This window comes from Hippocampus bargibanti, linkage group LG19 (assembly GCF_051943395.1).
Source record: "Hippocampus bargibanti isolate YZ-2025 linkage group LG19, ASM5194339v1, whole genome shotgun sequence".
Lineage (NCBI taxonomy): Eukaryota > Metazoa > Chordata > Actinopteri > Syngnathiformes > Syngnathidae > Hippocampus > Hippocampus bargibanti.
In genome coordinates this window covers 5,212,697-5,224,282 of record NC_142752.1, presented here as the reverse complement: position 1 = coordinate 5,224,282, position 11,586 = coordinate 5,212,697, and the positions used below count along the sequence as shown (strand labels likewise).

The window sequence follows — 11,586 nt, the reverse complement described above, 5'->3', positions numbered from 1 at the left end:
CTTATAAAATGAGCACGGACAGCTCCGAGGCAAACCACTCGGAAATGATGTTAGCTAAGCTACAGTGATAAGCCGCTAAACCGCATTAAAGCTGTATCGGTTGGGCTGGAGCCACTTTAGAAGAAAAATCGGCATTTTCTCAATTTAATAGATAATAAGTTGCGAAATATATTTGAATGGTTGTGCTTTTTTTTTTTACCAAGCCATGCTTTTTAATAAACATTCATTTATTTATGTATCATTCAAATGTTCATTCATTCAATAATTTATTTATTTATTTATCTATGTATTTATTTATTTATTTATTGTTCAATTTGTCACGGTTTGCGAGGTGGTGATGGCGGGTTCGGATCCCAAAAAGCAGGCAGGAGGGAGCAGGAAGTTGTTTGACAAATTGTATTAAAATAAAGGTCAGCAGTAACAAAATGTAAAACATCAAAATGATCTGAATGGAAAAAATACAAAGTAGCAAAAGAAAACCAAGTGTAAAAGTCCGCCAAGGTTAAACAAACACGTACACGATGCATGCAGCAAACAAACAGCAAACAAACAATGAATCGGCACCGGATGGTCGTGCCGGGTGTTCTTTTAAATGTCAATGATTAAACGACCAACACCTGCGAGGCTGCAGGCAGGGCTGACGTCGCTACCCGCTGGTCGCCAATCTGATCGGGACGACCAGCACCTGTGAGGTGTAGGCGGGGGCGACAGCGCCCCCCGTTGGTCGTCAACCAGATCATGACACAATTGTTCGTTCATTCAATCATTTATGTATTTATTTATTTGTGTTTTTATTTGTGTATTTATTTATGTATTTATTTATTTATCTGTGTATTGATCTATTTGTGTATTGATTTATTTGTGTATTGATTTGTGTTTGTGTATTTGTTTATGTATTTATTTATAAAAAATTGTTTGTTCATTCATTCATTCATTCATTCATTCAATCATTTAATTATGTATTTATGTATGTGTTTATTTATTTATCTATTTCTTGTTTTATTTGCGTATTTATTTATAAGTGTATTTATTTGTGTATTTATTAATTTATTTTATTTATTTATTCATTTGTTTATTTGTTTTTATGTGTTTGTTTGTTTATTTATTTGTGCATTTATTTATGTTTTTTTGTTTGTTTGTTTGTTTGTTTGCTTGCTTGTTTGCTTAATACATCCCAAATTACCGTGAACATATTTTTTCATCCCCAAATGTGCAAGTCTAACACGGTGCGAGAAAGTAGTGCAATTATGTCGCGCGCTCGCTTGTTCGAATGGCAATATCTCTTTATGTTTACACACGTCATAAATCATATGCTGATTGTCTCCATTAAAATGCAAGGAAAAAAACGACTGAAAGTGCTGCGATCTGATGTGTCATTGTAATAAATTTGTTTGTTTGTAACAGCACGGGGGGAAAAAAGTGAGGTAATCACCATATCTCCACTCCTCCATACGTTTGTACAGCGGGTGCTAAACGATCCATTCATGCCAGGTTGCTGACAAGAGGAACTTTTTTGATATTTTTCCTTGCTGGCGGCGACGTCATCTTGAATTTTTCAATTTGGAGATATGAAGAACGCAAGGACCGAAATGCAGCTCGGTGATCTGATTTTGACATATCCCGCAAATGGCACCTAGAGTAAAGAGGCACAATGCTGTCAGTATGATTGTTTGAAGAGGAGACGGCGGGTTTGGAGGCTGCCGACTTAAAACAATATTAATATAAATAAATAAAAGTAGGCACAGGATGTGATGGAATGGTCAAAGCGAGGCCGATTTGATTAGCTGGAAGCAAAGTTGACAAAGTCATTAGTTGCATGAAGACATAAAATCTTTTGTTTTGGAAAGTTTTTGAAAACTGCAGTCATGTTAGTTCGGATTTTGAATTTGACACTGTCACGGTTTGTAAGGTGGTGATGGAAGTTGTGGATCCCAAAAAGCAGGCAGCAGGGAGCATCAGGTTGTATTTGAGAAATTATATTCAAATAAAGTCAACAGGAACAAATTCTAAAACGTTAAAATCATTTGAACAGAAAAAATACAAAGTATTAAAAGAAAAACCAAGAGTAAAAGTCTGCCAAGATGAAACAAACACATGCACAGCATACAATGTATACACAATGCATACAATTGCATACAAAGCATACAATGACCCGACACCGAATGGTCGTGCCGGGAGTCCTTTTAACTGTCACTGATTGACAACGACCAGCACCTGCGAGGCAGCAGGCAGGTTTGACAGCGCGACCCGTTGGTCGCCAATCCGAACGTGGCTGTCCGCCACTGATCGGGACGACCATCCCCTGTCCAGGTGGAGGCGGGGCCGACAGCGCCACCCGTTGGTCGCCAACCAGATCATGACAGTCGCAAGCTCAAACAGCGACTCTGCAGTTTCAATCCCCCCGATGACTATTTTATCCCAATCTGCGACCCAATCCCCTTTCCAAATCGTCCATTAGACTCGTCCCCACTTACTCCGCAAGGTAATCTTTGGTCTGTTCCCTGCAGGCGAGCTTTTGCAAATTCCGAAGCTTGTGTCGAAATGATTCCCTTGCCAAGCGTCATTGGGGTCACCACCTGATCGCAACAGCCGCCCGTAGATGGCCACTCTGGGGATAATGATGCAAAAAGAGGTGTATATATATATATATATATATATATATATATATATATATATATATATATATATATATATATATATATATATATATATATTTGAATTTCCAATCCCTCCCATCGACTAGACCGAATAGTGGAAGGGAATGCAAATGAGCAGCGTTATGCAAGTGAAGTTAGTGGTCACAGTCAGCGTCGTTTCATTTCCGTGGAATACGTCAACAGTGATAAACAGACCTTCTTGTCATATCCGAAGAGGCCTCGGATCACTTTCCCCTTAGCAACAAATAAGCAAGCTAGCAAACTTAATGATGTCATTCTCTGGCCATTGCGCACCGTCGTCGTGCTTCTAGTCCTCTGCGGTGGGCGACGACCAAGATCTAAGCTTGCGTCTTGTGTTCTGACAGCAGCTTTGTTGCTTTGAGAGTTAAAGCCAAGCACGACGCAATGAGCACAGGCAGGTGGTCGTATCAAAGAAGTAGACCGGGGCTCCACGGGAGACCCAAAGGGCTGGTAATGAGAAGGACTCTGCGGGATTAAATAAATAAATAAAATAAAATGAAATTGTATTTTTGCATGCAGCTTGAATGGCTACGGTTAAATCTGCTTGTTTCGCTAAAAGTCCGCGACCTGGTTGGTTAAATTTGCATTTGGAAATGTCTGGAATCGTGAAACCGTGTCAGGCGAATGTTTTGAACACAAGTTTAATATTCGGAACAGTCACACGAATTGAAAGAGCTCTCCACTGGGACAGCTTACTAGCTAATAATAAAAAGACTTGCGCTGTGATTAGCCATGATGCCTTTAGCTACATGCTCGCGCCATTAGCATTTTCGAGATACTATTCAACATTCAAACTAAATATTTGCAGAAGATTGGATTGGATTGGATTAGCCTTTATTAGTCTTTCAGTGGAGAAACTTACATTTGACAGCAGCAAAGTGATGATGAAAGTAAGAGTAAAGGAAAGGAAGAAGTAGAAACATGAAATACAGGACCTGCTGTAAAGGCAGCCACTTGCGGAGGCATCTTGAATCAAAACAACAAAAAAACTAAAAAATAATGTGACTCAACACAAAAGACACGGACAGTCATTCGATCTTAAGCACTTTCTGCACCTTTTTTGTTGTATGAAGCAGTTCTAAATGAAAAAGGATCCAAGAGTCCTTTTCACCAGTGGATCAGGGATGTCATGGTGAAATGTGCACGTCTGCTACAAGCTCAACGTTGAAAGCAAACACGAAGTTGTAGTATACATTGACGAAAATAGATTGTTTTACATCTCCTATCCCCACGTAAATCCGCTTCAATTCCAAGCCGCGACTGTTCCACATCTGCATCGGCGCTGAAAAACACAATACACGGTATATAGTTATGCATATTTTAGGTAGAAATATTTAGTTATGTGTGACATTTACATTTCATACATACTTTTTTTTTCCATCCCCATTGTCGTTATGGAGGCCTAAACAGCAAATAGGCGAGTTTTTCAGTAAATGGGTTTCAAAGCAAATCTGTGAATAGATGAAAAGAATCCCCAAAAAGTAAATGGTGTGTAAATGCATTCATCATTATATGAAAGCACCCAGTTAGTTACGAATGACTTCTTTACCTGAGTCATTTTATTTATTTATTTTTATTTTTACAAATGATGCGTACTCAGTGACATTCAAAGTCTACCAGGGTGTTTTATTTTTTTTTTTTTTTTTGGCCCATGCGCGTGTTAATCATAGATAATGGGACTTTTGGCACAGTCAGCGTGACCTTGTTTTTTTTTTTCCTTCTTTTTTTTGTGGCTCTAATGGAAGCAGCATTACAAATACAACCACTTAATCCGGTGACGATCCGTTTCGTCACGCTTGAAGAGTCCACCCCGGTTGAAATTCAATTCACGGCCTCCATTTTGTTTGTGAGATTTGTCTGCCTTTGGATTGTTTCTATTTATTTTTTTGTCATCTCATCTCAAAGCAAGATGAGCTGAAATGGAATGACAATTAATACATCAAATTTACAAGTAAAATGAATTGATATTTGACATTAAAATACATGAAATAAAAAGGTGTAAAAATATCAGCTTTCCGGTGTCATCCTGGCCACATGTGATGCATTCAAAGGAACCAGGAAAGCCTTTTTCTTTGTGTCATTTTCCTCAGCTGAGTGCACTCTGATGAAAGCCTTTTTCTTTTTCTCACAATACCTTTTTTTTTTTATGCACTTTTGGCGTTTGGACCGAATCATCAGGGGGCTTCATAATGGACGCTGACACATCTGTGCTATGACGAATGCCCCGCCCCCCTCCACCAAGTGTTGTGCAACTCTGGGAGAAAATGTCAACTTGTCACCTCTTTGGCAGATGATGACGCAAGTCGAAGAAAAAGTACATTGAAAAGCACTTTGAAACGTGTATGAATTTCTTTTCTTTTTGGTAATTTTAAATAACATTGAACATGGTAGTCACCATATTTTGATGAGGATCTCATACCTCCACTGACACGTGAGCCTTTCACCCTATCGTCATGGCGACCGGATGCGTGAATTTACTCTTCCTCCATTGGCCACAAATCAGGCAAGGCTGTCGCCGTAGCAACATGTTGCCGCTTCCATACCTGCGCCGCTTTGTTGTGATCATCTAAATGGAGTGAATGGAAACAACGTAGCCCTGAGGTGGAATTTGTGAGGGTGTGTGTATATGTGTTGTACAAACAATTTCTCCATTGTGCAAAAATAGCGAGCTCCATCACGAGGCTTTTAAAAAAAAGCGGATGGTCAACAACGATGATCTACGACATCTCTCAACAGCAGATGGATCAGTAAATATAGAATTTATGTTAGTCCAACAGTGGTTCTGGCTAGCTCATGCCCCCGAGGTAGTTAAGGGACAGTTTGCCGTGACTGGTCGGCGATATTTGGACCACACTTGTGGAGAGCTCTCAAAAAACCTGTCTCCTTTCGTCCCTTTTATAACGTTTAAACTCTCCAGAGATGTCTTGTCTGGTTACGCTGAGTGATGGATTTAAAGGGTCGTGGTCAATATTCCCTTTAATTTTTCACGTGTCTGAGCAGACACACAAGCTCCAAGAGCTCACTGAGGACCACTGTGAGCAACATCAGATGTGTACTAGTGATGTGTCATTCGCCAACGAGCCGGTTCTTACAGCCGGATCTCTGAAGTGAACGAAGAGAGCCGGTTCCTAACAAGGAGCCGGAAATGGGAGCCGACTTTTTTTGTCCTCTACTCCCCGCCCCCAGTCTTCAGTTAAAGCTGCACGTGATTGGTCGATATCCGTGGTAGAGGAGGGAGGGGAGAATTATAGACACACGCAACAGTGCGTAGAAGGAGGAGGGGGAGGGGTGTCAGGGTAGACAGGTGGACAAATGTTATCACATTATGTTGTTATTATTATTCAATTATTATATTTTTTACTCGTTGGTATGATAGCATTATTAATATGAAAAGCAAATTAGTGACAGTTGATTATCAGACCAGAGTAACCACAGGGAAGGTTCGTGGATGCTCTCTGTGCACATATAAATCAAGCCATATAAATGAAACTATTTGATATAGTGTATTTTTACATGAGTAATTTGTATTTCACATAATTTTACATGATTTTTGGTAGTTAATTAATTTAAGCAACAAAAAAACAAACAAACTGAGGAGCCATTTGGGAGCCAAAAGTGCCTGATCTTTTTAGTGAGCCGAGCCAAACTAGAAATACTAGAAAGAAATGTGCATAGTACTTAATTAGAAAAGGCACTATTTTTTTTTTTTTTGCCTGATTGTTTAGAACAGGGGTGTCAAAGTCATTTTTTGCCTCGGGCCACATTGTCGTTATGGTTTCCTCTCGAGGGCCGTTATGAATTTGGGGAACCGATTAGAATGTTTAAATCCCTTCAAATATTACATATAGAGCACACAGCAAATTAATGAATAACTCGTTTTCAAATCGGAAGTCAAAAATAATGACTTTTATTGTGGTCTACATCCAAAAATATGACATTTTGGCTCAGATTTTAGCAATCATCATGGAATTTAACAGGTTTGATTTGCTTTCGCGGGCCGAAAAAAATGATGTGGCGGGCCGGATTTGGCCCGCGGGCCTTGACTTTGACACCTGTGGTTTAGAATGATATTCGATGCTCTTGAGTACCAGCCATAGATGATATCACGACGTCTATTTTCGTCTCATCAGACACGCACAGATGCTATTCAAAATAATTCCAATACGTTGTACTATTATGAGTGATTCCGCATTCACGTTTTGCCTTTAAGTAGTTTGCGGCTCGTGCAGATTTCCCTCGTGGTGCTCTTATTTGAACGTCTATTTATTATGCTTCTGGAATGAAGTCATTAATAAAAACAAAAAAAAAAAAAGAGCATCGCGTGTGTGTCCCCCCGGATGATAGTTTATTGCCCTGTAATGAAATAAATAAAGAAGTGAAATGAAATTGTCTGGACGAGTCTGGACGCAGAGCCTGAGCGCCAGTGTTTGCTAGCAATAATGTTACTTGTCAGAGTTGTTTGAATTGCTTGTAATACGGAAAGCCAGGACTTTAATGGCCTTGGCGGACTTCAGCCATGAAACCTCAAGGCCAGGCTCTGTAGCTGCCATAGCAACCCCAAATTATATTTCAGTTGTCTGTAATATTTGCTAGATCACACTGAACACCTTCAAGTGCTTTTATTTTCTTCCCTAAGTAAGTGTTTACATTGATTTTAATAAAGGAAGCCATTGTTTAATGGAGCATGTTCGCACTTTTGTGGTTAGATTCCTCATTGTTAGCAACAGCGCCAAAGCTAACGTGTGTGGTGTATAGATGTAAGTAAAACAACTTGTTTAGACGTAGACGGTCAATAAAATAATACTCACAGGTATATATTCTTTATTCTCAGAAGAAAATAATGTTTTGAATAAAGGGAACCATTTTTGCACTTTTGTGGTTAGATTTCTCATGGTTAGCAACAGCGCTAAAGCGAATGTGTGGTGTGTGGATGTGCGGAAAACTACTTGTCGAGATGTAGATAGTCAAAATAATACTCACTACCATGTATTCCTTGTTTTCAGAAGAACAAAATGTTTTTCAATAAAGGGAACCATTGTTTAGTGGAGAACCTTTGCACTTTTGTGGTCAGATTTCTCATTGTTAGCAACAGCGCTAAAGCCAACGTGTGTGGTGTATAGATGTAAGTAAAACAATTTGTTTAGACGTAGACAGTCAATAAAATAATACTCACAGGCATATATTCTTTCTTCTCAGAAGAAAAAATGATTTTAATAAAGGGAAGCATTGTTTAGTGGAGAACTTTCGCACTTTTCTGGTTAGATTCCTCGTTGTTAGCAACAGCGCTAAAGCTAACGGGTGAGGTGTGTAGATGTGAGTAAAACAACTTTTCTAGATGTAGACAGCCAATAAAATAATACTCACAGGCATATATCCTTTATTCTCAGAAGGAAAAAAATGTTCGAAGCCATAGTTTAATCGAGAAGTCTTGCACTTTTGTGGTTGGATTCCTCATTGTTAGCAACAGCGCTAAAGCTAACGTCTGTGATGTGTAGATGTGAGTAAAACAACATGTTTAAATGTAAACAGTCAATAAAATAATACTCACAGGTATATAATCTTTATTCTTAACAACAACAAAAAAAACATTGACAGTCCTTTGAATTGTTATTTACCGATGTTGCATACTGTAACCTTAAACCAAGTCTTTATTTCGATGATTTAACAGCAGCGTCCGATCCGCTTCTAATGACCGTTCATTAGATTCTACAGCAGACACTCGAGTGTTTATGACACAGTTAAATCGTCTTTGTTGGCGGTTTATTGAGCGCTTATTAGCCTCCGTGTCAGCTCAGGCTATAATTTTTTGGCTCCTTTTTCGCTGCCACGAGGTAAATGGCGCAGCGATGATATTAAGCGAGCGGCTGCGATCTGAATTGATTGAACATGAAGTGCGCACCAGATAGAATGTGAAGAGAAAAGCTGTCCCTGTGGGCATGGTTTGTTTTTAATTTATTTTATTTCTGTCTTTCTAGCAGCAGGGGATGTGAGGCAATTTATCATACATGAAAAAAAATCTGTATACGCAGTCCACAACGTGCCCGAAACCCCTCCGGAGCGAAACTGAAAGTTCACCGGGATGCGTTTGAAGCCCGTGGGACTGCGTCGTGGTTCTTCCCCCCCCCACTAACTCCTCGTGCTCATTAGCATTGGCGTCACGCGTGAGGGGACAAGACAACCAGCGAGCACAAAACCGAATGTTTTGATAGCAGGATCGAACTAAAACGCCACAAAATCTGTCAAACCAGAACGGAATCACATATTGATTCAAATCTGAGAGACTTTTGGTCTTTTTGTATCTTGATTTTTACTGCGGCATATTGCACATCCTTCCCAGTCTCTAATAATGCTTTGCCAACACCCCCCCTCCTATCAAGCAAAATGAGCATCAGTGGCGCCCATTTCATTTGCTCCTTCATATTTCTTCCTTAAAGTCAGCCCGCCTGGTCGTATACGCCATTGCAGTTCCATTTCGGAACTGGCAGGAGGATAGAATGAGAATATGCCCCCCCGCCGTCCCCCGCCCCATTCCACCATTTTTATTTTTTTTTCCTTCTGCCCCAGAGCACTACCTTATGTGCTAATGGACTCAATGGATTCTGCCTGACCTCGTCAGTAGATTCAGGGCACCCAGGTTAACCCTGCGCCTCCACCCCGACACCCCCCACCCCACCCCTACCTCCTACCCTCACCCTTCCCGTCGTCATCATCTCTACTCACGTTGCTCCATTTGAAGTCTTTTTATAGCCCTCCCTTGGCAGGTCACCACCGCTGAAATGTGAAGTTTGGATGCCGAGCGCTGTTTGGACCGAAACGATCTCCCTCCCTCCCGCATAAAATATACAAGATGTATGACAGGGAAGACAGGTGTGGTGTATATTTTGGGTTATTAAATGACCATTTCATGTGGAAATTAATCTGACGTGACAAAATGTGATGGATTTAGGGTACAATGTTGGATCGAGCATGTCATGTTTATGGATCTGCTCTTCCAGCCACAATTAATTATCAGCCAGATGTTTTCTAAATAGATTTTGTAATTTTTTTCGTCCTTGCAGAAGAAGTCACAGGATGGAATTGAGTTCCTTAGAGCAGCATTTATCTGTCTGGCCGTCTGGCTTTGACAGGTCTGGACAGGAACCTGATTGATTTTGAACGATATCTAACTCCACGACGCCATACTGGGGTCGAGTTAATTCTCCACGCCATTGCTTTTTGGCCCAAGCAATCTGAAAGTTTTAAGCTTTATTTTATTTTATTTTGATATTTGATTTTTTTCTTTTATTTTGATATTCCCATCAGGATAAGTAAGATACAGATTTTTAACAACAGCTTGTTTAGGTCTTGCAAGGTGGTGGTGGACCCCAAAAAAAGCAGGCAGGAGGGGAGGATCAAGGGTGTATTTGACAAATTATATTAAATAAAGTCACCTGGAACAAAAATCTCAAACAATAACAAAAAAGTCCAAAGTAGCAAACAAAACCGTGACGAAAACATGAGAAGACGAAACAAACCTGACAGGGTGTAAACAAACAATGACCCGACCCGGAATGGTTGAACAACACCTTTGCAGCTGCAGGTGGTGCCCTACAGTGCCACCAGTTGGTGCCAAACGGAAACGTTACAGGTCGGAAGAGAAAATCCAACCGCTAAAAGGTGAAAGCAGAGACACCCGGTGCGACAGTTCTGTCTGTCGAAACATTCTGAAAGACACATCTCAACTTTTTTGAAAGGGTTGGGAGTGTCACTCCCCCCCCCCCTCCCGCCCCCAAGATATGCGGTGGTGAGCCTTTAAAATATCGACTGAAGTCAAACCACAGACGACGAAAAAGCTTGTCTGAAGCGGCGGGTGATTGTTCCCTTTTTGAATCTCCAGCGAGAGCCATCTTGAAAGACCACCGGCACATTTCCTGAAGGGCTGCGACTCGTGATAATGTTGCTAGCGACGCGGCTCTCCAGCAGTTGATAGCTATTATACCCTTCTCCAGGTTCCTATTATACATTTCAAAATCCATCTTGAGAAAGTCTCAGCTGCACGACGACATTAGTATGCAGGAAACGGGGGGGCGGGGCGGTGGTGGTGGTGGGTGGATAATCTGGTGCTTGCCATTGTGGCCTAGCAACAGATTACGTTGCTAGCTTTAGGAGTCGGTTGTCATTTTAAAGCGCAAACAAATAGAATCAAAAGCATCTCCACCTGGGTAGACGCTCGCTTTGGGGTGGATTTTGCCTCTTGGTCGTCAAATAGAAATTCCCCCCCCCCAACCCCCCAAAAAAAACATGGAGTACAACGAGGCACTCTAAATCTGGGCAAACCATGTCTAGGCTCTGTCCACATGCTTGCTATGAGCGATTTTTTGCAAATGTTCTTTTCAAACCTTTCTGAAAAACTTCACATCTCAAATTATCGAAATCAGGCCATCTCGCCATAATCGGTCGCTCGCAACGTAAACACATCCACAAACCTCCATTTTTCCCACTCGCGTACCTTCTGTGTCGAAAATAATAGAATAGAACAATGGAACGGCGCATTACAGAAAGACGCAATGGAGCAGGTGATAGTGCTAATTTAAATATGTATTTGTCTGAATGCGGTAAGAAAGATTGACATTTGTTTGCCTCTGCATTATTTGCATGATTCAAAAGCAAATCTGTTTTGGTGCCGCATCCACTGAAAGGCAAATAGCAGCTCTTATTTTGATGAATGTACTCTTAAGGTTACCGTTATGTTTGACAGAAACAAACAACGGTAATGTCCCGGGGTCACTTAGACCCGGCGTACGTTTTTCCACATCCAAAATTGTCTGAAATTTTTGGGCATGAAAACCTACTCACTAGGAAATAGTCAATTTTCAACCCGTCTGTTATGATTGATTCTCTGAAATGGGCAGAATAACCACGGGTCACT

General features: G+C 40.7%; 1 protein-coding gene across 2 annotated transcripts in view; it reads left to right on the top strand.

Annotated features, from left to right (window-relative positions):
- Positions 1–11,586, top strand: part of otofa (otoferlin a) — a 205,832-nt gene that overhangs the window by 101,082 nt on the left and 93,164 nt on the right. The gene's annotated exons all lie outside the window — the stretch shown is intronic.